The sequence below is a fragment of the Pogoniulus pusillus genome, chromosome 32, assembly GCF_015220805.1.
Source record: "Pogoniulus pusillus isolate bPogPus1 chromosome 32, bPogPus1.pri, whole genome shotgun sequence".
Classification (NCBI taxonomy): Eukaryota; Metazoa; Chordata; class Aves; order Piciformes; family Lybiidae; genus Pogoniulus; species Pogoniulus pusillus.
The window spans coordinates 9542919-9566930 of NC_087295.1; the positions used below are offsets into that span (position 1 = coordinate 9542919).

The 24012-nt window shown below is 40.8% G+C and overlaps 1 long non-coding RNA gene across 3 annotated transcripts in view; it reads right to left on the bottom strand.

Moving 5' to 3' along the window:
- Positions 1 to 456: 456 nt before the first annotated feature.
- Positions 457 to 24012, bottom strand: part of LOC135189357 (uncharacterized) — an 85264-nt gene continuing 61708 nt past the window's right edge. The window contains exon 3 of one of the 3 annotated variants that reach the window (XR_010308049.1): positions 457 to 524. This is a non-coding gene — a long non-coding RNA (uncharacterized LOC135189357). Of the gene's footprint in view, positions 525 to 2422; positions 2505 to 19897; positions 19975 to 24012 lie in introns of those variants that run through there. The other 2 variants (XR_010308051.1, XR_010308050.1) reach the window with 2 other exon arrangements.

Below are 24012 nucleotides of genomic sequence, written 5' to 3' on the forward strand. Positions count from 1 at the left end.
TCTAATAAAGAATTTGTACTCGCAGGTGACAAGGTCCTGACGTGGGAACTGGAGAGCTGTTGATGGACAGTGTTGCCTGGAGGACAGCAGCAATTAGATGGGGCTACTAGGCTGTGGAGCCCAGAAAACAGCCCACAGCAATGCAAAATGTTAAATACCTTCTCAGCAGAGAAGAGGCTCTTAATGAAATCAGAGCATTTGATAGCCTAATAAACAAATAAATAAAAGACAAGCAGCTATAGATTACACGGGTTTCTGGTGAGTGATTAATAGTGAGAGCACAGCTCATCTGGATAGGACATTACCAGAATCCTTTTGATTATTTCTTTGTGATTTATAGTGACCCCATTATAAAACAGAAGCCTCAGCTACTAAGTGGATTTCTGTGGGTTTGTTTTGTTTCTTAATTTTCTGGGGAGCAAAAGGGTATCAAACAAAAAGTTGCAACTGTCAGTTACCTTTTTTCTTTCCTTCCTTTAATCGTTCAGATTCTGTCTTCTTGATGATTGTGTTGAATAGTTTACCTGATAAAAAAAAAATATGCATACATTTAGAATCCCTCTTGAGATGCTGTATTTCTGAATGACACTTTTCATACCCAAGCAATAAATAATTCTTGGTGCTTTTCCTACCCTCTATTAAAAGAGGAACTGAAAGTACATTCAGCAGGATATTTCTATTTCTTAGGAAATAGAAGTTACACTTGTACGAAGGCTTTCTGAAAACTTCTCATCTGTGGGTGCACCAATGTTTGTGGTGGCTGCAGAAGAAGGTATGGTACTGGACTTTTATATTTGCATCACCTCTGCTCCCCTGCGGAACAACCATGGATGTATATTGATAACAGATGACAGCAGTCAGAATTACCTCCTCATGCTAAAGCTTGTTGCAATGCCTACCTAAACAGGTGCATATAAACACTAGTTGGAGTTGAGGTGGAAATTATTCAGTTTAATGGGAGCTTTGAAGTTTTGTTTTAAAAATTCTCTTTAAAATCATCTATAAACATAAAAGATAAAAATTTTTTGAGCCATCAATTTTTCATGTCGTCAATGAAAATTAGGTTGGCACAAAAAGAATTACAAATTAAACCATCAATAATTTTGACAGCTAGAAAAATGTAACCAGATCTTCCTTCAAAAGAAATCTGAACCACTCTAGTCTTTCTAACTTGTTTCAACTATTGTTCTTCTTCTGGTCTTCAGCTCCCTTTTCAAGGTGTTTGCCTCTATTTGTCATTTTGTGATGACAAATAACATAAATAAATCAAAAAGCCAAGCCAAAGTTCTTACCTCTGGCAATGATTACATTTTAAGTCCAGAAAAGAAACCTCTCTTACTACTGAGTGTGACAGATGACATAGTCTTTTCAAATATGCCCAGTCTGATGGCAGAGGAGGCTCTGTCCTGCTTTCCTACGAGGTTACATCTTGCTAAACAGAAGTGGCTCCATGAACTGACAGGCTAGCAGCAGAGGTAATTCCCTTTTTAGTGTGTTTTCCTATTTATTTACAGCAGAAATATTCCACTTCTACATGTGCAAAAAATGGGCTGTGATCAGAACATACCTCAGCACCCTACCTTTTGAAACATGGAAATAAATCAACAAATAAAAGCAAACAAGCAAACAAAAAAACCTCAATAAAACCAAACCGCCCCCCCCCCAAAAAAAAACAAACAGAAAAATAAGAAGAAAAAAATCTCCTGCTACAGAATTGCTATCCCCAAAGGATATCAAGAAACATTCTATATGTCAGACTCAGCTTTACAAAATGTTCATGAGCCACTTGCTCTGCTCCCCTCATTACCAGTCATCACTCCTTAAAGCCTCACTTCATGGAATCATAGGATGGCTTGGGTTGAAAGGACCTTAAAGGTCATTCAGTTCCAACCCCCTTGCCTTGGGCAGGGTCACCTCCTACCAGTCCAAGTTGCTTAAAGCCTCACCCAACCTGGTCTTAAATACTTCCAGGAATGAGGCATCCACAACTGCTCTGGGCAACTGTTCCAGTGTCTCATCACAGGAACAGGGTGCCTAGGGAAGTTGTGGCTCTCCCCTCTCTGGAAATGTTCAAAGCCAATCTGGACAGGGCCACATCCACTGTTGAGGTCCTGTTTCCTCCAAACTGCTGTGAGTCCTTGGAGGTTTTTTTCTGTGGACTACGTATAACACGACATTTTGATAAACACTGTTTCTGCAACTGGATCTATTGAAGAGATAGGTAGCTGAGTACACACCAGCATGTATTTACTAGAGTGCAAATCCTAAAGAAAAATGACCTGCTGATTTCTTCTGGATGGAGCTGGTTTTGTGCTACAGGAAAACATATCTGCAGACTCAGGAGCTAAAAATTCCATGTTTGCATACTGTTTTCAGCACTCCTGTTTGTGGGTAGTGTTTTTCTTCTTTTATGACCTACACTCTTTCATGTATTTTGCAGCAGATTTAATGCCAGGATTTACCTAGATCTTTACATTTTGTAGCTGTCTTGTTCTTCCAGGGAACTGAGAAAAGAGCATGAAAGAGATTAGAAATACTCATCTCCTACATTTTCAGTAGATCCTCTTCAGCGGTAGTGTTCTCCAAATGTGCAAACACAGACTTCATGAATTGTGTATTGATATAAATTATTGAAATCACAAATGATTACAGTTGTACCTTCCTCTGCTGCAATATTAATAAATGGGATTTGTGTGCTCTGGCAAGTGTAATAATGAGAGTGTGCGTTTCTCTGGCAAGTTCTCTGCCGCCTCTGAATTTCAGGCAAGGCCAGTAAACTTCTCTCTCCTTTCTAACCACATTTTTGTTTGTATTCTTCCCAAATTCTGATTAAAGCCCCTCACACCTCAGCACAGCTCTAAAGGAAATTCACCAGTTGAGAGCATCCACCTCAGGTCACTTGTTGCTTCAAATGCTGCCTTTGTTGTGTTTCATCATCTTTCATATATTCTCAGTGGTCACCACTCAGTGCCTACTGTTTGCATTCAAAAGCACACAAACATGGACCTCACCACCCTTTTCTGAATCTCTGGAGAGGAGTGAAAGCCTGCATGGAATTTGCTGACGACTGTTCACTCAAAACTGGATCTCCAGGGGACAGCAAGAGTAGACTCGTGGGAGAAAGCTGCTGTTGCAATTGTATCACAGACTTACCAGATCATTAATTACCCAGACTGGAAAATCTAGTCAAGTTCTTGTGGAGTTAGTACTTTCATATGTTGCATTGTCTGGAGCATAAGGTCATATGGCTTGACAAGGTTATATGACATGCTTTGACAGCAGACTTGATATAGATGGTAGTTGACTTCATGATCCTAAAGGTCTTTTCCAACCAAAATGATACTATGATTTGTTTTGTGCTATGCGCAGAACTTCTGGGCAGGTTAGAGCACATACATGCCGTTCAGCTCTCATACTGCACATACAGGATGGGCGGGAGTACATACTACAATGTGGCTACATTAGTTTTTCTCTGAAGTCCTACAAAGCTCAGAATAAAAATAACTCAAAGTAAGGAAAATTAGAGGAAAATAGGAGGAAAAAAAAATCCTCCAGACAACATAAAGGCAAAAGGTATAAAATTGTCTAACTAAAAATAATACCAAAAGTAGAAGATGAATTCTCTGATACCATGTGTAGATTGCCTGATGGCATCCCTTAAAGGTAACTAATGAAAGAACTGGGATTGTAATTCAGAGTTCAGAGAACACCTCATCACTGACTGAAGCTTTGCAGCCCTCACCAGAACACTCACACTTCTTTGTTCATCAGTGGTATGAGGCATGATACAACCTTTATTAAAGCAGCTGCCAACTTTCTTGCTTTCCCTAATCTGCGACAGACGTGTGTGTCACTCAAATTTCTCCCAGCTTTAGCTACTTTCTTATCTTTGCACAATGGAAGTACATAATATAGCTAGATCTGCTGAGTAAGGTCTTTCTTCTCTGATGTGCTGCAGCTACTAACCATTGAGGCACATGGTGGTGATGTACCAGCTCTCAAGGGCAGGCAAAAGAGTTCCATTAATTAGGTATTTGGACTTCAAACCAAAACCAAAGCAAAAGCCCAAACAAAACAAACAAAGAAGTGTTCTGAAGAAAATTAACTTTGTCAAGTTAAACAAAGTTGGCAAAAAACCTAATTCAAGCAACTCTGCTCAGTTCTAAAAACAGCATTCAGGAAACTTAAAAGTCTGTCCCTTTAAAATGTCTTTGTATAGGCCATCATTAGCAATTTGATTTGGATCAACGAAGTGTTGCTGAGGTGCATCTCCCTGCCATCACTACCTCCTGGTCTGTGATGCAGCTCATGGAGCTGCCTTGTTGTGCATCGTGTGGCTTCCCTTAGGACAAAGCCACATCTTAAGATACACTGAGAGCACCACATGCAGCTGTAACCACTCAAGTTGTGCAGTCCACAGGACTAGACTAAAGCTAGTCCAAAGAACAAACCTCCTTGCCTCTTACAACCTCATACCCTGAACCAAGCACAGTGGATGCAAGATGCTCTAATGCCAGGTCTCTCATTCCTTAGGTCTCTTCACTTTGCTCCACACTACCTACTTACATAAGCATAACTTCTGCTGAACTCAGATTTTCTTGGAAACACCATTGTGCAGCTTTATGCTCAATAAAGTTAGTTTCCTTTCCAGGTAGCAATTTGCATATAAAATCCCTGTACACCAAGTGGCATGTGCTTTTCCCCCCCACTTTCTACCCCACATAGTTACTCAAGATGAGTCTTACACTCTGTTTATTATTCCTGTGACCACATCCTCTCTGTAGACCATTACTTGTTGGGTACAAGAGACTGAACTCTTGAATACCATGTGATTGAGATTGATTTGATATAAGCATCCAAGCCCTTCAAGTCTGGCCTCTGAAATGTATTCCTTTGTGTGCATTTGAATGCTGACAGACCTTGAGAGGAAACATCACATAGTTCAGTTACTCAAGGCCTTTAAAATCAGAACAGAGCCACTGAGGAAGCTGGAGAAAAGTATTCACACCATCTATCTTTAAGTCCAAATGTAGTTGCCCTCTATAGTCAATGGAGAGAAGTAGAGACTCTCCAGAGACCAATTCTGCACAACTAAATGAGGCTTCTTTCCTGAATTACCCTCCAGAGAAGTATTTGCTTTCTACCGACAGTGGAGGGAGTCCAGGGAAAGCAGCTGGCAAAGTAAAATCACCACATTCACGTTGTGTGAGTATCCCTCCATGTCAGGGTTACAGCCAAAACCATGCTAACACACCCAGGTCCACTGCTAAGTGGTGTACACAGGGATGCTGTTCCCTCTCTTTCATGCCCTGTCCCCTTTAGAGGGTGTCTCCTGACACAGTTCAAAACATCACATGTCCCCTCATGTCATTTCAGAATCCCTCTCTTCCTCTGTCTGATTGCTCATCAGAATCCTTTCAACTCACTGACCACTTATCTCACCCTGCCCCAAGCTTCTTGGCATGAAACTTCTAAGCACTGATGCTCTCCCTAAAAAGTAAAGATGCAACACAGCACAATGGCAACACTTCCAGATGGAAAAAAATAAAAGATATAGCTATTTCAAGCATTATTTCACGTTGGATGTTTTTCTCGCTGAGAAATGCACATCTTGAACTGAGTCTACCAGCAAATCTGTAGTGAATTTGCTCAATTGTTTCCAATGAAACATCAGAGGAAAAATACTCTAAACTTTTCCACAAAGACAGCACAAAAGTCTCTGCAAATCTTTCTGCTAAAGTGAACCTGTGACATTATTTCTTTTTGTGTGTGGCTTTTTTCTTCTGGAAGCCACTAAGAGTTTGGCTGCATTGCTAGCCTGAAACAATTCCTGCTTGTGTGTTTCACAGGTCTAGCAAGCCACCAGTCAAAGACATTAATCAAGGTTCCATTCAAAACTGAGGAAAATATCTAATAGGGCTTTGAAACAAATCTGATTTACAACACAGGCAAATATAGGCAAAATACCATAAGCACCCACCTGCCACCTGCAAGAGTAACAATCAGAGGGAACTTCTGCCTTGATTTTTTACACCTCTGGTCTGTTAGCATATAGTCTCAATATAAAAAGAAAACTTTGCAGAGAAATCAAAACTCCGGTTTAATCCCAGAATTTCATGAAGAAGATGGAGCCAGGAGTAATTCTAGCATTATTTCACTTGTTCTTACACTTTAGCATTAGTAGAAAGGGTTGTTTAATATTACAGCAAAGGCAGAGGTGACACAAATACCCTGAGTTCAAGGAGAAATTCTTTCCGGAGTTGAACACCGTGCTTTGGAGTGAGGACTTTCAGCTGTTCTCATACACTGACAAGGCTGATGGAGCCTTTTGCCTTCACCTCTGATAATAAATAGCACCACCTAAACTGACCTACGGCAAAGCTTTTCTGCATCTCTGTACTGTACAATCCAGTACTGCACAATCCAAGATAGCGTTGACCCTTTCACCCAATAGCCATGTCCCCATGCTAAAGTGGGGCTCTACAGGAACATGCTGTATTGGCAAACCAGTCCAAAGAGCCCAGCACAACAGTCTTACAGAAATCAGCAGAAATGCTGCTTTCCTTTTGAGTTCCTCTGGAGACAAGTTATTACACTACTCATTAAAATCTCTTTCTACAGGAATTCCTAGCTGTAGAGTCTAATCAGTAACATTTAGTGTAAAGCTTCCACATGGCTGTGTTTTCTTCATGAAGTTTTCTTTTCGAGTTAGTTCAGTACCAGATCTGGTAAAACTTCATGTGATGTGCAATAAACTCCTCTAATTTCAGCCTTCCTTCCACAAACTGGAATTTAGGACTAAATTAATTCCACATTTCTGCAGGATGATAGCAGAGATAAATTCGGCCCATATATATTCATTGCACCGCTAAACACATTACAGTAGCTTTCTTGTGATACTGCAAGGAAGAGCCAAAAATAACTTGTTTTTCCAGTGTCCTCATCTGCTTTTATAACAAATATTGCTGGTGAATATAAATTAATGGTTATTACAGCATCTGCTCTGCATTTCACTTACTTTTATAGTTAAAGACTGACTAGACTTTTTATTCTGATACTGCCCTGGTAACACACCTGCTGGAGCCTGCTATATTACTACTCCAGGGAAAGATGGTTAATTGCATTTTCTGCCTATTAGAAATAAAAGGATTTAGATTTAGTATTGTCTTCTTTAAGCATCTTATCAGAGCTTTCCAAAATCATTTAAAACAACTCCAACCTTAGTCCTTCTTATGGCTCAAGAGAACCTCTGCCAAAATAAACTTCTTAGGCAATGAGTCCAGCCTCAATAATGTATTTTATGTCTAGAATAACAAACCTTCTGGCAACTGCAGTAATAATACTTAATAAATACTTCCTTACATGTACTAAAATGAAATTTTGGAGGAGGGCAAGTGTAGTGTGAGCCTTAAGACTTAAATCTAGTCCACAAACTAGAATGGAATTTTACAGAGATAAAACTGCAGGCTGTAATTATTGACAAAATCAGAAGGGTCAATTTCTTTTCATTTCAGCAAAGAAAGATAAAAGATAATTGAAGGCCAAACAGTTAAAGTTACATTCTGTTTAGGAGCAGAAATGTTTGGGGTATACCAGATAAAGAAGCAGGTTCTAAGGATGCTGTTAAGTTGCTGAAAGGTGAGTTGCTACTGAATTGGCAAAGCAAGGCACTATTAGTGACAGCTGATCTGCAAAAGAAGGCCAGGAATTCTGCCCTCCTGAGATGAGAGGGGCAGGAAACAAAACATGAGAGGCAAAATGGAAGATAACAAATAAAGCCTTAGTCTTTTTATGCATGCTTTGGTAACAGGCCATTTCCTTCTGTGGGTGACATAGAAGGATCTGGTTAATGTGCCTTTCAGTCAGCAGTCCAAAGAATAAGAAACAGGTGTTGATGACATTACAGTCCTGGAGGGACTACGGCAAATGAGAAGCAGCAGCGATCAGATGCCCACACTAGGAACAGCTGCTTGATGAGGACCATTAAAAAAAAAAAAAAAAAAAAGGGAACAAGAAACAAATAAATTTAAAAAATCAAAAATAAAAACACCACCACACTGGATTAGAGGAAAGACTAACAAAAGCATAGGACAAAACAAAGTCAAGATCTGGATACTGGGAGGCAAAGCTAACGCCAGCTTTTATTGGCCGAAGTGGCAGTTATCGATGGAGCCATTTCCAAACTCTGCAGCACTAACTGTAAAAGCTTTGCACTATTTTCCCAGCTCCCTGGGACTTCCTTCTCCTGCAGAGCTGGAGAGCTACTGCATGGGCTGCCGCAGCAGTCCCTGTTCCTGCATGCCTCCTACCACCCGCTGGGAACTAGAGTCTCAGTTAGCTGCCTCCACCTAAATGATAGAGAGGATGTTTAAGTCCTGTACGTAAGAAACTGATTTTGAAATCCAACTTCAATTGCATCAAACTGACTTCCACATAGTTTCAGGCAAATATTTCTCTCTGCTGAAGTAATTGTGTCGCATAATCTGCTATAAGACTAACAGACCCACCAAACATCTTGGGTACTTCAGACTAAATTGAGTGGAATAAGAAAAAAACACACCCCAACAATCTTTTTCAGCATCCAAAGCATACAATTTGCATTCTTCTGTGTCCCCTAATGGCCATATCCTGTAGTGTTTACCTGTATAATGTGTTGTTTGCATTTATTTCTCTTATTGTTAATGCTAGCATGAGGCATAATTCAATTTCTCAAAGTATATGGAATTACATGGCTATAAAGAGCAAGTAAATAAAGAAGATGTAGGATTGAGTATGAAAGTTTGTTTTTGCACTGAAACTAATATAAAACTACCTCTACTGTCTTCAATTCATATTGGGGCACAATTCCCTCTCTAAATAAACCCACCCCCGAAGCAAGCCTTTATCTTCAACTGTAACTATATCAGGTTTGCACTGTGGTATTTGTGCAGCACCAGAATATCACAGCTCCTGTTTCTACACATTACCACAAGAGGGATGAATCCTATGGGTGAAGAGAGAGAGACAGAAAAAAAGAATAAACTGCAAACGGGTGAGAAGGGAAAAAAAGTAATAAACCTAGGAGTTAGGCAGCTAACAAGAAGGTTGAAGGCTCTTCAGGGATGGGAATGGTAAATGGCATCTTACCATTCATCTGTAATATCTGTGTGTAATATGAAGGCCAGTGGAAGATCTCTTAAGAGACCTCAAGGTCTTAGAGCAATGCCAATAAGAACAGCTTTCAGTTAGAGGCTCTAACCATTAATGACAGTTCTCTTTCTGGGCAAATAAACCTTTAGCAGTGGGTATGATATGAAAACAGCTGCACTGCAAAACTGCAAGAACAAAAAAAGTTTTATCAGCAGAAGCGAAGGCTTTTGTCAGATGTCTGTAGTGGAATGGGATTGTAAAATACAGAATAGAGGAATATGAAAGAAAAAAAATGCAGATTGATTCTACTCCAAGGGCAGCATACTACATTATAAAATATGTGAGCCATGACCAAAATAAGACACAAGAAATGCCTAGCAACAAGGCACTTGGGATAATAGAACAGTTACTTGCCACCAGGAATAACATTTTTCAAAGGCTTCCTCTTCAGCAGTCCAGAGCAGACAACTCGTTTTCCCAGTGCAGCCATGCTAGACACACAGCTCTCTTATGGAGCACGAGCAAGGCTTTCTGCTGTGGGCTGTTACCAGATTGCTCCTCAAGTCACTGTCCAAAGGAAAATGAGCAGTTTCACAGGGACAGCCTCCATGGACAAAGAGGTTAACCTAATGTTTGCTTGCTAGGTGATGAAGGTGAATTAAAACATCCATTCAAACGCTGTAGTTAGGAGAAAGTTGATCTAACAAACAATAGCGCTAAAAACTGATGTGAAAGAAACTAAGATACAGCAGTCAGAAATTAATTTGGTCTTCTGGTTCTCCAGGGGGACTACTGACTACTACTTTGCTTTGTTTCCCATCAGACATCTGTTAAATGGGTATAATTATTCTTACATACTTCACATTAATGTTTAGTTACTTGCTGAGAAACTGACCACATAGTGCTAGAAAAGTGCATCCTGTCACTGAAAAACTTACTTTATGGCTCTCCTGAGTTCTGTTCTAGCCAGGCCTTGCATTTCATCTTCAAAAAGCTGTATTGCAGTACTTGGAAGATTAAAAACATATGGGTGTTTCATGAAAATGAACATTTCTGCTCTGTTCATGGAAGTTGTAGCTCTAGTGTACTCTTTCAACTGCATGTTAGAATCTCTGTCTGGGCTGTTTCATCTGTGAAACACCATGAAGACCCAAGCAGGAGGTGACACAGTGACCCTTCACAGGAGATCCACTTTGGGTAGGGAGCCTGTTTTAACAGAGAAGGCAGACCTTGGGAAGCATCCACTTGAATTTCTAGACAGAACATTTAGGATAGTGGAAAGTTTCTTTTGTTCCTTCAAGGAAAAAGCAAGATTTGCCACCTAGACCACACATATACCATAAAACAAATTAGGTTTTGTGTGTGCAAGCTACATGTTAAGATTATATATATATCTAAGTATATATAAATATGGACAGTTTTGACAAAGAAAGCAGCTCAGACAGTCATTTCAGTAGACACTACAATGAGTCATAGCACATAAGGAATACCTATGTCAGACAGCAGATTTCTGCTGCTGAACTCCAGTCTGGCAGACTTGCACCTTAGAGTGCTGTCTCTGAATTATCTACCTCTGCAAGCTCCAGTGGGAGCCATCCTTCTGGAGACATAATCCTTAGCTCAGGAAGTAAGAAGTCACTTATCAATTATGTAGGAAAAGTCTCATCAGTCCAACAGGGGAAGCAATAAAAACTTTTTTTTTTTTTTTAATTTTTTTTTTTTTTATTTCCCTCTGTTACTCCAGGAACAAAATAAAACTTAAAACAGTGCTAAAGACAAGATCTACTCGGGGTTCAATACAGATCAGTTTGCAGTAGCTGACTTGTGGTAGCTGCTGGTAGCACTGTCTCTGTCTACATTGGCTGAGGCAATGGAGCAGTCTGAGGAGTGTGATTCCCATGGTGCCCATAGTCTTACCTCAGTTGATGAAAGATAACTTCCTTGGCCATTATAAATGAATTGAGTTGCAATGTCTCTGAACACAGGTTTTTGCAGTGGCATGGTATGGTAAACACACAGGAATGGACCTGACACATTTTTAGCTCTGTTGAGGTTCTCTTTCCCCATTCCCCCAGCTGGGATGTGCATCTGAGCAGATTACTTTTTCATCAATTCCACTTGCTAACATTTTCAATGCTCAAGTGTTAATCTTTGTATGCCAATTGAGCCATGAGCTGTTCAGACTTCTCAAGCACTCAGGGATCCTACTGATTTTAAACAAACTAATGGACAACAAAATTCAAATCCAAGTCAGTCTACTTGGTTAGTACTTTAAATGTCTAACTGCAGACAATCACACTGTGCTGCTAAAAAAGGCACTTAAATCTGCAAAGGAGGTAGCTAAACTGCAGCAAGCACTAGAACAAACCAACCACATGCTCAAGACGCTTCACTAGGTAAAGAGAAGGACTCTTCTTGGGACTAGGGCTGAGATCCAGAATAGCACACCTGAAGAGTTTCACCATAGCAAAGCTTAATCAAGGCATCCCAGTACAGCCTAAGTCCATTAGCTCCAGACAAGCATGAAGTGTGAAGCTACTGCTGCAAGAAGAGGTGATTGCTGTTTTAAAATGCATAAACAGTAGCATTAGCAAGCAAGGAACCGAGGGAGTAATAACAGCACTAGTTTACATCAACTCTGCCAGGCCAGGTCTACAGCTGTACACACTGCTCTGGCACTGCCATTACCTTCTGTTCTCCAAGAGTTATTCTGCAAGTAAAGTTGGGGCTGGTGGAAAAGCACTGGCTTCCATCCAAAATATCAAATAAATCAGAAAGTATCCATTGAGAGCAACTAGAGCAATAACAGAGTGAGGAAAAACATTCAGTACAGACTGTTAGAGGAACTTAGCATTGCATAAAGACAACAAAATAATATAATAACAGAATAATAGAATTGCTTTGGTTGGAAAAGACCTCCATTGAGTCCAACTACTGACCTAAGACCATCACCACCACTAAATCATGCCCTGAAGTGCCATGACCACATGTTTCTTGAACATCTCCAGGGACAGTGACTCAACCACCAGCCTGGACAGCCTGTTGCAATGCCTGACTACTCTTGCAGGAAATGAACTTTTGCTAACATCCAATCTAAACCTCCCCTGACACAATTTCAGGCTATTTCCTCTCATTCTATCACCTGATACACATATCTACCTGGAAAAGATTAACTGTGAGGGCAGATTATTCTCACTTGTAAACATGGACTCAAGAAAAGCAAAACTCTATTTTCAGAATATCGGAAACAGTAAGCACCTCTTTTCTGTGGATTCATTGATAAGCTTCTATGTGGAGTTACTGTCAGAACAAAATCACACAATTACCTCATTTATCCTTCCCAGTCTCCTCTCACCAGTAAGTTTGCAGGGACTTGGTATTTCTACAAGTGCAGCTGAAATTGGCAAATAGAAACATGGAAGATGACAGAGAAACAGCCTAATGAACACAAGGGGAACACTGAAAGTATTTGAACAAATACCACAAAACTTTTCTCAGAACTAGACCATTTCTACAATAACTACCTAAAATGTCAGGACAGGTAATGGATTTTAGCATCTCCTTATGCCTTCTTTATATTATTACAGCAAGACCACCTAATACAAAAAGTTCAACACTTCCATCAATTGTGTTTGATTCTAAATCTAGGTCTTTGAATCTTGACAATTATTGAGGAAAACAAAGTGAGATTGCAAGACATGAACTGTTCATAGCATCTTACACTGCAAGAAAAGCCCAAAAGATGAAGGGATACTGCCTGAATTTTGAAAAAGAGATCTTAAAGGATCCTTAAAAGGATCTTAATGTGGTCATGCATCAAAAGCCACCAAGCAAGACTGAGGAGAGTCAAAGCACAGCAGCACCCTTTATTGAAGTCTATTGCAGGAATCTGTGTAAGTGAAATTTTCCATGGAAATAGCAATTAGTAGGTAGTTTCAACTTGAATAGGGAAACCCTGTGGGTTTAGAAAGTCTTCAGAGAAGACGACTCCACAATCTCTCTGAGCAGCCTGCTCCAGTACTCCAGCACCCTCGATGTAAAGAATTTTTTTCCCTCTGTTTAACCTCTTGTGTTCTAATTTATACCCAGCGGCCCTTGTTCTATCACTGAGCACTACTGGAACAACTCTAGGCCTATCCTTTTAACACCCATGCTTTAGCTATTGATCAGCACTGAGCAGACCCCCTCTCAGGCTGCTCTTCTCTAGGCTAAAGCATTCCCAGCTCAGCCTTTTCTCTTCATAAAAGAGATGCCCCTGTCTTATGAGTATCTTTGGAGCCCAGAGCTGGACACAGTGCTCCAGATGCGGCCTCACCAAGTCACTGTAGAGGAGGAGGAGAATCTCACTTGACCTATTTGCCACACTCTGAATGGGTGCACTTAGTCCAGAGCTCTTACTTTCTTGATCTTTGTACTTTGTGGGGTTTCCTATACCATAGAGGGGGTTACAGGTTTCTACAGTGTAGCAGGCCCCAGATCTAAGCAGAGATAAAATATAATCACACAGACATTATGTAAGCAGAATGTAGTGTCGAGCACCATGCAAGACTGCACTTGGTTAAAACAGCTTTGAGAGTCTTCTGGACTTGCTGTGTTATTTCCCAATTACTTTTCACCCCTTACAAGTTTATTCTGAGATTCTCCCTTCCTTTTTAAAGAAGAGAAATAGAAGAAGGCACTCAGATGGAACTTCACAGGCATTCATTCACAAGGCAGACCCTGAACAAAAGCAACACTGACGGACGGTGAGCTGGCCAACTCTTTAAATGCAGACAGATGAACAGCAGGGGGTATCATTTGCCAAACAAATGTTGAATTTGATCCACTCCATTCAATTTTCATTTTTTTCTTATCTTGTTGCCAGTTGCTGCTTGCCAGCAGAGCACATGGTAAACCTGAGCCTGGTTTGCTGCTTTTAAAAGCACATGCTTCCTCAGATTAGTGTGGTGGCACTGCTTGAACTAAGCCAAACTTCAGAGAGCTGGTAGGCATGCTTACTGTTCACTGGTATTTACTTATTTAGCAGCACTATGTTTCCTGTAAATCATAGAATCATACAATGAACCAGGTTGGAAGAGACCTCCAAGATCATCCAGGCCAACCTAACACCCAACCCTAGCCAATCAACCACACCATGGCACTAAGTGCCTCATCCAGGCTTTTCTTGAACAGTTCCAGGGACATCAACTCCACCACCTCCCCAGGCAGCCCATTCCAACGCCAATCACTCTCTCTGGGAAGAACTTCCTCCTAACATCCAGCCTAGACCTTCCCTGGAACAACTTGAGGCTGTGTCCCCCTCATTCTGTTGCTGGTTGCCTGGCAGAAGAGACCAACCCCCACTTGGCTACAGCCTGCCTTCAGGTAGTTGTATACAGCAATGAAGTCTGCCCTGAGCCTCCTCTTCTCCAGGCTAAACAACCCCAGCTCCCTCAGCCTCTCCTCATAGGGCCCCTCAACAGCTTCATCACCCTTCTCTGGACACACTCCAGAGGTACATTCCAGTATTTCAATCTCTCTCTTGAATTGAGGGTCCTTCAAATCACCCTTCATTGTATTGCTTGGATGGAATCTTGTTGGTCCTGCTGCTGCTTTCCCTGCTGCCAAACCAACACTTCACACAAACAATGATATATTTAAAATGTTTGAAAGCACAACCTGTTTTCTTTCCTGCTCAAACTGCACAAGCTCAAAGGACTGCAATCTGAAATTATGAACACCTGATTCATGTGTATGTTTACATATACAAAAGCAGAGCTGAATCTGTATTCATCAATAGGTATGAATGGTCTCTTCTCCCTTGTAACTAGCAACAGCAAGAGAGGAAAGGACCTTAAGCTGCATCAAGGGATGTTTAGATTACATATTAAGATAAAGTTTTTTTTCTGAGGGAGTTGTCAGGCATTGGAACAGGCTGCCCAGGGAGGTAGTGGAGACATCACCCATGGGAGTGTTCAAATAATGTGTGAGACATGGCACTTTGAAACATGGTTTAGTGACCATAGTGATGTTGGGTTGATGATACGGCATGATAGTGGAAGTCTGTTTGATAAAGGGGAAGATTTTGTTTTTAAATTGAAAGTAGCTAGAAAAGAAGTTGCTGAACTGGAACAGGGTCCTAAGTGTAGTTGGGGCTGTCTCATATGATCTATCCAATAAGCAACATTCTTAAATTCAAAGAGCTCGTGGAGACTGCAGGAATATCAGAGGGAAAGAAAGGTATGGGCAACAGTGAACTACACAAAGTCCAAAAAGTGATGTTATTATTCAAAAGGATAGGAAACAATGCAGATCTAGGGCTCAGCAGGACTAGTTTTTTTCAGTCTTCAGCTACTGTCTCCTTCTGACAGTAGCAGTATTGCAAAAGCTGTGATATGCTACTGTATAATGAAGCCAAGGCTGGAAGGGAGAGGTTAGAGATTGGGACAAATAATGGAAAGACAGAGACAAACTTTCAAGCGCAATCTCCTTTCTCCAGCTCTGAAATAGAAGCAGAAAACTTCAAAGCCAAATTCAAACTGAATTTAGCTCAGATTGTATCTTTCAGATTAGGACATTGTGCCTGTGGAGGAGAGAAAGGCACAAGATTGCCTCTGTCAGACAGAAGCAGAAAAAGAATTTTTTTTGTGGAATACAGATGAGTCCTTGGAAGCAAGGAAAACTATAAAATGCCATAAAATTACTATCACTAATGAGTCCACATTTTTAATGTCTAGCAGAATCATAAGGGTTTGGTTTGTGCTTATCTTTAGGAGGCATTTTGCATGATATCTTTTTGAACATGTATGGTAGGGAACAACAAAAAGATGTGCAATAAAAGACACATATTCTGAATCTGATAACAGTTCATTTCTCCAGGAAAAAACAACCAACCAACCTCGCTTCACCTCTCTAATATTGTTTCCAGCTAAGCTAAGCAAAGAAAGGACAAGCTCCAAGTAGCTGGATGATTGTGTCACCAGAAAAAATATGCATATTAAACCCAGGAATCTATCACCAAACTTAAGAAGTGGCTCCAGCTTCTGCTGAAGCAGTTGCTTTTCCCACACTGCTGTGCAGCTAAACTATGAGGAGTCAAGAATTTGGCAACTGATTTCAGACCCTGCAACCAAACTAGTCAGTGCTGCCTCCTTTTGTGACTGTGAGAAGTTTATTTCACCCAAACCAAATACTCCCAAGGAAGATTCTAGTGGGATTTATTATAAATAACTCTAATAAATAAGGATTAGAGTTTACTAATCCTTTTTAATTTTATTTTCAAAGAACTTTACAGGAAGGCATTTGGCAGATTGGGATAATTATTTTACCCCACCTCCATCCTCCTGAAATTATAGCTTTCTGTGACCACACAGTTATAAAAAGGATACAAAGAGTTAAATTAAGTGGATAACCTCTTCCCTGTAATGATAAATTGAAAGTATTATTTAATTGACAGTCACCTGAGGACAATGTACTTAGGACAGATGGCACAGAAGAATATATAAAAAAATTATCATAAACTCAAGGCATTTGATTTAGGGTCCAAGGAAAAGTGATTGAATACCTGCAAAGCTGACACTGAAGGCTATAGATTTATCTGGGAGATTTGGAACTTTTTTGATCAAATGAAGATTCAAAGCCCCTCCAACTCTGCTGTATTTATGGAATTACTACACAGGAGGATTTACTGCTTTGGAGATGGAGATCAATAACAGTTTGTGAAAAGCCCAAGTTAGAAACATCTCGAACTAAGACAAGCATTCAATATAGAGTTCATCATTAGAGACTTTAAATTGTCCAGCATAAAAAGAGGGACTGACGTTTGACCTTCATCAGTTCTTGTGTGAGAAGGGAAAAAAGGCATATTTACAACAGAAGAAGGATGAAAAAAAAGGCCCTGGAGTTGAAGCTGGACATTAGGCACACCAGTTAAAGACGATTGATGGGCATTTCCGAGCAGCCTTTGGCAAGGCAACACAAGGCCTGATGTTCCTTTATAAATAATTTGCTGAAGTTCAGCTGCATTAGCCTTTCTCCAGACTCCATCATCCTTTGCCAGAGAGCAAATATATGTTGCGTGTGTGAGGTACTAGCTCAATCACTAATCTATGTCCAGGTGTAGCTTTTGAATGGGTTGAAGGATTTAGGACTTCATCTGGTAAATGAAAAGGCATCTAAGGGCTGTTGACCTCTGTCTGTTCTTATGGGGTGAGATCTCAGCCTGACTTTTTCTCCCTAATCAGATTTTTATGCATTTCTTTCAGGGAAGCCAGGATTTCATCCACAGTCTTGAATGAAACTCAAAGAAGCTTAATTTGGTATGACAAGTCATAGCTCAGCTTTAATAGTTGGTTTTCATTTTTGAAGAGTCTCTACATCTGAAAGAAATTTAAAACCCATGAAATTCAAAGAAGATCTCTGGGTTGTGAGAATTCAGCCTCAGAGTGGAGGGGCCAGGAGCTTGTCACAGAGGTGAGGGGCAAGGACAGCGTGATTAACATTCAGTGCTTATCAAGGGGGACAGTAATTTTCAGGGACCCACTGGGAGCAGTTGCCCAACATTTTCCAAATCCCATCTCTCACCATTAAGGGTTAAGTTCAATACTGAGCAAAGAGCAATATTCTGGAGTCACAAATCACCAATTGCTTCCTTCAATCTGCATTTGTGGGATGAACTGAATAACCCTGATAAAAGGACAGTGTGTTACTGACACAACATCACTGAGGGCATAGAGTCCCATAGGCAAAGCTCCAGGCTTTGCAGAGGTTACAGAGATCCCCAGCATTGCTGTAGACATTGTAAGATGACTGTGCTCGTTGTTTTACTTAACAGGAAGAATAAAGTGACCAACTTCTGATTATGGCAGCAGAGACTGGTGGCAGGAGCACAGTCTAGCCTCTCTTTCCCAATTCCAGAGTAGGCGTGCACAAACCACTCAGTATTTGAGTTAATACAGGGAGAAGGGCAGGAAAAGATGGAAGCTGGCTTATACTGATGCACTCAGACATGTGTGAAAGCTGTTCCTTTAATATGCCTTTGGCTTTTCCCCTCCGTGAAACAAGGCTCACGTCAATTATTTTGCTACCTTGTCTAACTCCAGACTATTAGCTTTTGGAGATAGGGGCTGTAAGTTCTGAAGGGAATAAACTGGAGAAGAGTTTTCAGAAGGCCTAAATGATCCAGAAAACTGAGGCTTACTGGGCCTCAATAAGATTTGAGAGATTCAAAAAAGCAATTTAGGACTTTGGGAAATTTTTCTGTACTGTGTTCAGTTCACTAAATTCTCAGTCTTACACAAGCTCAAAGTACAGTTTGACAAAACTCCACCAAATGAAGACCTAGGCAATCAGTTACCTAAGGCAACATCTGAGTACATTTTCTAAAGTCACAGTTTTTGTGAGTTTTCTCTTTGATTTATTTACCTCACAACAGCACATAAGGAAATCTCTAATGTAATCTAAATCTGTCCTGCTGGACATAATACCTAGACTCAGAAAGTAAACTTTGCCTTTCTATGTATTTTAGAGTTCCTTTCATACTCCTTTAAAGCAGCCAGACAAATAGGAAGTTACCTTTCTCTTTTTACCTACAATAAGCTTGCCTCTAAATCACCATGAAATCACAAGAGACATTGGAGAAGTGACACAAAATATGAGAGTACAAATTTCCCTGAATAAAATCTGCATTTTTGAGTGGCTTATTGGTGAAGCCACCGTTGGTGGGGTGCCCCTCCACCACTGAAAAGGTCAATGCTGTTCTTAAAGGGATGTGAGGGCAGGCCTGGAGACAAAGAGAAAGAAAGGAAAGGAGAAGACAGTGGAAGACTTGAGCAGACAGAAGATAAAAAGAGTGTTAGCTTGTGGGAAAAAAAGTATCCTAGTAACACCAAAGTATATTGCTTCCTTTTACTAACACTATTTTTTTTTCATTGAAAACAATACAGATATTTCCAAGTACTCAAAAGTGCAAAGGTTAATGAAGCATCTCATTAATCTTTCATGATTGTAGCATGCCCCTGTGACCTTTGGATCCATCATATAACAATGGTATTTGGGTTATAATTCAGAGGAGACTAATACAAGATCAAAATCCTGCAAATAAAGCCCCAACATGCCTCTAAATCGTAGGTGTACAGCCCTGTGTAGTTAATGGATGGAAGGGTAGCTGGGCTGCAGGAATACATGATGGCAGCTGTTGAGCTGTATGGCTCAGCACTGGGAAAGCAAGTGCTGTGTCTTGTCTCTTCTGCTTTACTTCCCAGATTGTTCAATTCAGTATCACCTGATACTGTATGTGCATTCACATGCAATTCACATGCAAAAAACTTCAGAAACCAAACTGAAACTTAAGCTAAAACCTGCATAAATTAATATTTGTGTAGGACTTCTCATAATAAGGTGATTGCCCTTATTAAATGCAGCTCAAGCTGCAGTAGAGAGCAAAAAAAAAAGACCTCCTGGCTAGATGTGAAATTACTTGTCTGTCTGTATACCTGCAATGTTTAATGTCTTTTGATAGTAAGTCTTTGAAGAATGTTAGTTTCTCACTCACAGGTGTAAATGAGGCCGGCAAGTTGCTAGATTAGATCACTGATCAGTAAACTAACAGAACTCACAAAACTGAATTCTCCCTCAGCCCAACCAACCCCAAGTCAACAGCTGCAAACCACAATGCAATGGATTACCCAAACCTAATCCATCCTGACTCTAATTAGACTATGTGTAAATCAGATGTTACTGCTGCTCCACTTCCAAGACCATTCTCATGACCTAGGATTCCGGGTGTTCGCTTACCTGCTCGACAGAACTGAACTCATCTGCAAACTAAATACTTCTGTCATTCCTCGGGTTCAAGAAAGAGAAATGCTGTCAGAGATGAAGGCAAACAAAGACTGAGCAGTTTACTAAGGCCATGGCAGTCTACAGAAGATGACAATTGGCAGACGCAAGATGAAAACTGAAAGGGCTTCCACTGCTTGCAAGGATTATATGAAGGATGAAGGCCAAAACAAGGGTAGATTCTTGAAGCACAAGGGTGGTCAACAGTACAAAATCATTCAGGACATCTTTCCTAGAGGATTAACTCACCATAAGCAGGTTAGTACCCCAAAGGCTTCCTCCAAAGGATGCTGGGCAGAGGAGCCAGAGGGTGGGGGGGAGGGGGCAGCTGCAAAAGGTAGAGCTGTGCATACTCACACCACTAATGACTGCTCAGTGCAGTCTGTTCCTAACCTTTTGCAGGGCCACTTGCCCCTCAAAGGAGTCAGCAGCAATTCTCAGTTTAGTAGCATCAGTAAGCTTTTTACCTGGCGTTCAACTTCTGCCCCTGGATCACTGATACAAATGTTAATTAGAATCGATGATAAAACTCAGCCTTGAGAAGCACACATTGGTGACTGGTCACAAGCCAGATGTAGCCTCATTCACTGAGGCTTTGAGCTTTGCCACTCAGCCATTTCTTAACCCAGTAGACCACGGCTCTGCTCATCTCAGTTAGACAAGTTGTCCAGAAGGATATATTGAGGAACAGTAAAACACATTTCAAACAAACTTGGTTCTTACATACAGACATATGCAGAAATTATTGCCTGCTCCTCTCTCTGTTGTGCTGCCTCACGTCATAGTCTACTCCCCACATTTATTACTTCTCAGCTACAGTCTGACACCAGCTGGCTGCAGCACAACTAGTTAACCACTGGAGATCAAGCACTGACCTCAAGATCACCTAAATAATAACAGCTACAAAATTCTTAATTATGATAACAATGATGGCTTGTCGTGGGACAAAATCTCTGCATCATTTCCTGTTGTATTTTCTATGTTCCCAAAGGCTGGTGAACAAATAACATGGTCTCTGGCACCAGCCACAAAAAAGCATTTGGGTGTTCAGAAGCCTTTCTAAGAAAAAGAAGCTCTGCAGTACGATGAAGGGACTATTCTTGGTTAGGCAACCACTTCACATCAGATCTGCCATGCCATTTGGTGCTAAGACCAGATATCAGTGCGACAGCATACATAGCCCTGAGGTACCAGGAGATAACTTAGTTTGTCAGGAAAAGCAGAAGGTGGCATCAGATTCAGATACAAAGGCCCCACTTTAGAAGTGACTTGGTTCTACATATTCTCAAAAGAGACAACACTGGAAAAGGAGAACAGCCAAAAAACCTCAGCATTCTGTAGATGAAACTTATTGGTTTCATAGAGTCATTCTGAAACACACAAGTTATGCATAGCTAAGAGATAATATCTGCAGGGTCTTTTAAAAAGCTCTTATTACATCAGGTCTGTAAGAAAGTTATTTTCATTCAACTCACTTTGGGACTAATAGAGCTATTTTGACTTTGCCCTAAAATTTTCTGGCCAGTTTAACTCAGTAAATTAATCACTCTGCTACATATGAAAGTCATGCAAAGTCTTGCTTAGTAAATGACATTCATAAGTGTACAGCCCAAGTATTTAGCATAATGAAATCACAGGCAAAACTTAGGCACTGAAGCTGGTGAAGGATCTATAGAACAAGTCTTGTGAGGAGCAGCTGGAGGAACTGAAGTTGTTTTGTCTGGAGAAGAGAAGTCTGAAGATAGCCCTTCTCACTCTCTACAGATACCTGAAAGCAGGCTCTACTGAGGTGGGTGCTGGCTTCTCAGTTTAACAAGTGAAAGGATGAGGGGAAATGGCCTAAAGTTGTATCAGGGAAGATCTAGCTTGAGTAACAGAAGGAAGTTCTTCACTGAAAGGGTTCTCAAAGAGGGGAAAAAGGTTGCCCAGGGAGGTGGTTGAATCCTCATCCCTGGAGATGTCTGAAAGAGGCAGAAATGTGGTGCTGAGGGACATGGTTTAGCACCAACCTTGGTAGAGTTAGTTAATAGTTGGACTTGATGATCACAAAGGTCTTTTCCAACAGAAACAATTCTATGATTCCAAGTTCAGCAATGTGTCTGTGCTGAATAAATTATTCTAGCATGAATCAAGAAACACACTTTGTGTCTCTTTTATCACAAGGCTTTTGAAGTCATCTGCCATCATATCATGTAATGAATGAACAAATTCCTTGACATTTAGCAAGGTGATGATTCCTAATCATAGTGTTTGCACAGTGGAGGGTTAGGTGACACAACATGGATTTATATGGCTCATCACCTAAATAGCTAGATTAGATGCATCTGAGAACAACTTACTATCCCATTCCTATTTGTCATCACAGCTTCATTTGTTACTGTATGACAGCCTGCTCACACACACAGCGCAGTGCCAGCACAGTAGCCTCATCTTCCTTTTCCCCAGTGTGACACTTTACATGTCTATTTGAGCTCTCTGCAATATCAGACAATTGTGGAAAAGATCTTCTTGATCTTCTCCACATTTACTTGGCCACTGCTGATCTTTTCTCCGAGGCTCTCAGAGTTTGTTGCCTTATTTGCACAGCAAGGGATGGGCTGCTTGCAGCTTCACCTTTACACTGGAAGGCATCACATCTTAACCCATGGTCTGACAGATTAAGTCTCTGGTATTTTCCCCAAGTGGGAATGGTAAAGCAACAGCAGAGATCAGACAATGACTTGACACAGATGCAACATGACTTTCTGCCCTTGATAAGACAAGACCCAGGGTGAGATAATTTAATCTCTTTCAAACGGCCTCTTGGAGATGCCAGATGAAAACACGGTCATGAGAGATACTGATCTTAATAATGCTGTTTCAGAAGTAATAAACACTACTGAGGTGACAGACACTGTTCCTTGTTGCTTTATGTTAAAACACTCCTTGTTCATTCTGCCCAGCCACAGCTTCTACAACGCAGAAGAGCATCACTTTATCTTCATATTGCTTTTCAAATAAGAGCTGGGAACTACATGTTTCTTCTCAATGTAGAAAGTGTCAATACAAAGTGATTTTAATGGCTCTATTTGAGTTTCTGCACTGTCTCAGTGCTTGCAGCTGTAATTTTAGCCTGGGAAATAGCATGCCTATGTGGACATGGCATTTGCCTACCTATTCATCTTTTCTCCTCTCTTCCTCAAGGGACTTCTGTCATTGGTTGATTTCTGACTGACCTGAAAGCAAAGCAAGACCCAGGTACTGCATCATCACCAGCTTTGGGAAAAAAAAAAACAAAACACATTGTGCAGAAAAGAGAGCCTCAAATTAGAGCTCAGCTGCTGGTAAAACTACATCAGAGAACTGTTTCAGTTGGAAGAAGCCCTTTAGATCCTTGAGTCCAACCACTGACCTAACCAACCAATGGTCTAGCTCAGGCAATTTCTTCTCCTTCTGTCACTTGATACTAGGGAGAAGACACCAATTGTCACTTTACTTCTACCTCCTTTTGGTCTCTCCTCCAAAATCATGAGCATGATTCTACATGGGCTATCTGAAACACTTCAGCTGTACTGCTTGCAATGGTACAAGCTGGTTGAGAGCAACTCTAGGAGGCAGCAAGCTGTTAAAAATCCCACAACATGCCCTAGAAGCATGGAGGGTGAACAGCAGTCTGAGCTCTCCTACAAACAACATGACCAAAGCAAATTATTTCCACCCTTCACTCAGAACTTGTTACACCACGTTTATGTACTTATCTAGTTTTGGACCCCTCATACAAGAGACATCAGTGTACTGCAGCACGTTCAGAGGAAGTTCAAAGCAGTCAGGGCTGCAACACTTACTATGTAAATGAAGGATGACAGATCAAGATAGGTTCATCTCGGGGAAGAATCAGTTTCAAGGTGACCTTTCAGCATCTTCCCTGTGCCTATGGAAGTGGGGATGGATGGGACCATCAAGGAGGAGTCAAGCACTTTAGACTGAATCAGGGGAAGAGAACAAGGCCAGCAGACATAAGCTGAAAGAAGTTCAGACTGGATATAGGCGAATGGCTTTTCATCTGAGGATAGCCAGACAACAAAG